Here is a 5000-nt window from a genome sequence, read left to right as displayed (position 1 = left end):
TGTTGTGAGGTAACCCAGGACAGTGACCTAACTGTGGGTAAAGTTTGCGGGGCACGGGCGGAAAGTTGAATTTTTGGATGAAAATGCGTATTTTCATACTTTGAAATTTTCAGGCGTGTGTCAGACTTCCAGGCGGGTGCAGCCGCCGGAGGTGTACCGGGGACGCTTCCAGGAGCCTGGGGGAGATTTTCTGGAAGAGTGCTTGGGACTTAGTGCAATTTTTTAGAAAATCTCGATTTTGTGAAAAATGTCACATTTCCCCTACTACCACCACAGGGGGGCGTCAATATGTTGTAAGGCACCCCAAGGCAGTGACCTAAATGCGGGTGAAGTTTGCGGTGCACGGGGGGAAAGTTGAATTTTTGGATGAAAATGCGTATTTTCATACTTTAAAAATTTCAGGCGTGTGTCAGACTTCCAGGCGGGGGCAGCCGCCGGAGGTGTACCTGGGACGCTTCCAGGAGCCCGGGGAAGATTTTCTGGAAGAGTCCTTGGGACTTAGTGCAATTTTTAGAAAATCTCGATTTTGTGAAAAATGTCACATTTCCCCTACTACCACCACAGGGGGGGCGTCAATATGTTGTAAAGCACCCAAGGGCAGTGACCTAAATGCGGGTAAAGTTTGCGGTGCACGGGGGGAAAGTTGAATTTTTGGATGAAAATGCGTATTTTCATACTTTGAAAATTTCAGGCGTGTGTCGGACTTCCAGGCGGGGGCAGCCGCCAGAGGCGTACCGGGGACGCTTCCAGGAGCCTGGGGAAGATTTTCTGAAAGTGTCCTTGGGACTTAGAAATATTTTGAGAAAATCTCGATTTTGTGAAAAAATGTCACATTTCCCCTACTTCCACCACAGGGGGGCGTCAATATGTTGTAAAGCACCCCAGGGCAGTGACCTAAATGCGGGTGAAGTTTGCGGTGCACGGGGGGAAAGTTGAATTTTTGGATGAAAATGCGTATTTTCATACTTTGAAAATTTCAGGCGTGTGTCGGACTTCCAGGCGGGGGCAGCCGCCAGAGGCGTACCGGGGACGCTTCCAGGAGCCTGGGGAAGATTTCATGAAAGTGTCCTTGGGACTTAGAAATATTTTGAGAAAATCTCGATTTTGTGAAAAATGTCACATTTCCCCTACTTCCACCACAGGGGGGCGTCAATATGTTGTGAGGTACCCCAGGACAGTGACCTAACTGTGGGTAAAGTTTGCGGGGCACGGGCGGAAAGTCGAATTTTGGATGAAAATGCATTATTTTCATACTTTGAAAATTCCAGGCGTGTGTCAGACTTCCAGGCGGGGGCAGCCGCTGGAGGCGTACCGAGGACGCTTCCAGGAGCCTGGGGAAGATTTTCTGAAAGTGTCCTTGGGACTTAGAAATATTTTGAGAAAATCTCGATTTTGTGAAAAAATGTCACATTTCCCCTACTTCCACCCCAGGGGGGCGTCAATATGTTGTGAGGTACCCCAGGACAGTGACCTAACTGTGGGTAAAGTTTGCGGGGCACGGGCGGAAAGTCGAATTTTGGATGAAAATGCATTATTTTCATACTTTGAAAATTTCAGGCGTGTGTCAGACTTCCAGGCGGGGGCAGCCGCCGGAGGCGTACCGAGGACGCTTCCAGGAGCCTGGGGAAGATTTTCTGAAAGTGTCCTTGGGACTTAGAAAAATTTTGAGAAATTTCCGATTTTGTGAAAAATGTCACATTTCCCCTACTTCCACCCCAGGGGGGCGTCAATATGTTGTAAAGCACCCCAGGGCAGTGACCTAAATGAGGGTGAATTTTGCGGTGCACGGGCGGAAAGTCGAATTTTTGGATGAAAATGCGTATTTTCATACTTTGAAAATTTCAGGCGTGTGTCAGACTTCCAGGCGGGGGCAGCCGCCGGAGGCGTACCGGGGACGCTTCCAGGAGCCTGGGGAAGATTTTCTGAAAGTGTCCTTGGGACTTAGAAATATTTTGAGAAAATCTCGATTTTGTGAAAAAATGTCACATTTCCCCTACTTCCACCCCAGGGGGGCGTCAATATGTTGTAAGGCACCCCAAGGCAGTGACCTAAGTGGGGGTGAAGTTTGCGGTGCACGGGGGGAAAGTTGAATTTTTGGATGAAAATGCGTATTTTCATACTTTGAAAATTTCAGGCGTGTGTCGGACTTCCAGGCGGGGGCAGCCGCCAGAGGTGTACCGGGGACGCTTCCAGGAGCCTGGGGGAGATTTTCTGGAAGAGTCCTTGACACTTAGAAAAATTTTGAGAAAATCTCGATTTTGTGAAAAATGTCACATTTCCCCTACTTCCACCCCAGGGGGGCGTCAATATGTTGTAAGGCACCCCAAGGCAGTGACCTAAGTGGGGGTGAAGTTTGCGGTGCACGGGGGGAAAGTTGAATTTTTGGATGAAAATGCGTATTTTCATACTTTGAAAATTTCAGGCGTGTGTCGGACTTCCAGGCGGGGGCAGCCGCCAGAGGTGTACCGGGGACGCTTCCAGGAGCCTGGGGGAGATTTTCTGGAAGAGTCCTTGACACTTAGAAAAATTTTGAGAAAATCTCGATTTTGTGAAAAATGTCACATTTCCCCTACTTCCACCCCAGGGGGGCGTCAATATGTTGTAAGGCACCCCAAGGCAGTGACCTAAGTGGGGGTGAAGTTTGCGGTGCACGGGGGGAAAGTTGAATTTTTGGATGAAAATGCGTATTTTCATACTTTGAAAATTTCAGGCGTGTGTCGGACTTCCAGGCGGGGGCAGCCGCCAGAGGTGTACCGGGGACGCTTCCAGGAGCCTGGGGGAGATTTTCTGGAAGAGTCCTTGACACTTAGAAAAATTTTGAGAAAATCTCGATTTTGTGAAAAATGTCACATTTCCCCTACTTCCACCCCAGGGGGGCGTCAATATGTTGTAAGGCACCCCAAGGCAGTGACCTAAGTGGGGGTGAAGTTTGCGGTGCACGGGGGGAAAGTTGAATTTTTGGATGAAAATGCGTATTTTCATACTTTGAAAATTTCAGGCGTGTGTCGGACTTCCAGGCGGGGGCAGCCGCCAGAGGTGTACCGGGGACGCTTCCAGGAGCCTGGGGGAGATTTTCTGGAAGAGTCCTTGACACTTAGAAAAATTTTGAGAAATTTCCGATTTTGTGTAAAAATCACCCATTTCCCCTACTTCCACCCTAAAGGGGCGTCAATATGTCGTAAGGCGCCCCTAGACAGTGACCTAAGTGGGGGTGAAGTTTGGGTCTGCTGGGTGGAAAACTGAAAAAAAGCGATTTTGTGACTTTGAGAACAAACAGAGAGCTCAAAACTTTGAAAAACGTCAGACCGCTGTCAGACTTCCAGGCGGGGGAAAGCTCTGAGGTTGTACCGAGGACACTTCCATGGCCCCCGGATTGATTTTCAAGAAAGAGTCCTTGGGACTTTGAAATTTTCCGGCGAGCTGTTTTTGGCTTCCGGGAGCCGTAGAACTTTGGGAAATCGATTCCGCTCACCGGTTCAGGGTGTTTCGAGCTAGTCCAGGTCCCAGCTACGCCGCCTGGCCTCCAAATTTCGCAAATTCGAAAAAAAAAAAAATAGAACCGGAATGAGGAAATTTCTGGCCGCCGGATCCGCCGCACGGCTCCAGGAGGTCGGACACTTTTTGACTTTGTTCCCTTAAAGTGGGGGTCGGTGTCTCACCATGCAAATACCCAGTTTTGCACACCAGCTGCAGGATATAGGAGAGAGAGGTACCTCTCGGCCCCGACCAAAATCCGTTGTTTTCGTGGTTCCTCGACTCGGGTAGGCGGTTTGGCGAGTACCCCCCTTTTGCATGGAAGTTCGCACTCGCGCCGAGACCAGGCTTCCGCGGCTCCAGGGGGACTTTTGCCGGTTGTCCGTCCCGAGTCCGAGACGCGTTTCCTGGGTCGCCCGAGCCCGAACGGACCCTCCCCACGTGGGTTCCTGTCCTCTGAGGGCGACGGTCGTCAGAAGGGGGGCAGATCCAGAGTCCTCGTCCGCAGGAGGGCTCTGGGAGGGCGGATCGCTCCTTCTGACTTTGTCCCCTCGGAGCGGGCTCGGCGTTTCTCTGTGTCGGATGTCTCCCGCTTCCGCGCCAACGGGGAGACCTATGAGAGAATCGCACCGCGACCCGGCTTCCGTCTCGAGGGCGCCCGGAGCGCGCCGGACACTCGCTTCCAGGACTCCAGGGGCACGTTTCTTCCCCGTCTCCCCCGAGGGGAAGAACGGAGGCAGGGGTTCCACCCGAGCCCCTGCCCTTTCTTCCGATCGATCTGGCTCAGCGCTCCCGGGTGGGGAGGTGGTGCCGCTCGCTCGGCCCGGGCTTTGGAGCCCGCGTCGGTTTACGGCGGGCGGTCTCCTTCCTCTGTTACCCCCCCCCGGGTTTCAGGCACTCGTCCTTGGGCGCGCACGCCGGCGGTCGCCCTCCCGTCTACGGACGGAGGCGGCCGAGCTGTGGGGAGTTTGACCCGAACCGTGGTACGGCAGCGGTCCGACGACCCGCACGGGCGAACGGAGGGGCGCCCACCCACCTCGGCGTGGGGGCCCGCCGTCCGAATCGCTCCCCGCGCGGGGCAGCACAACGATCTTCTCCGAGGGCGGCCCTTTGACTTTCAGATGCGCAGCTCGTCCGCGGAGGCCCGCGCCGCACCCCAGCGTCCGAAGGGCGGCCTCCGCGGTGGGCATCGGCGAGAGCGGCGGCGGTGGGTGGCGCTTCCACGCCACCGCCGAGCTCCGCGTTTTCCAGTCTTTTCCCGAGCCCCTACGATAGTGGGGGGATGACAGACGTGCGGGGAGGCGGGCGAGTGGGTTCTCACCGTGCGGTGTGCCCCGCGGCCGAACGCCGTCGCCTTCCCCTCGTCCGCCGTCCTCCGAGGCGGCTCGGCAGGGAGCGCGAGAGCGAGAGGGAGAGCGAGAGAGAGAGACCAAGCGGACGCCCCGGAGCGAGAAGGGAGGATGGAGAAGGAAAGACGAATCGAAGGGGGGCACGAGTTTGGCGAAGGGAGTACCCGGCGTATTGCC

The sequence above is a fragment of the Ranitomeya variabilis genome, unplaced genomic scaffold (genome assembly GCF_051348905.1).
Source record: "Ranitomeya variabilis isolate aRanVar5 unplaced genomic scaffold, aRanVar5.hap1 Scaffold_193, whole genome shotgun sequence".
NCBI lineage: Eukaryota > Metazoa > Chordata > Amphibia > Anura > Dendrobatidae > Ranitomeya > Ranitomeya variabilis.
The sequence above is the reverse complement of the archived record's forward strand: the minus strand, read 5'-3'. Positions refer to the sequence as shown.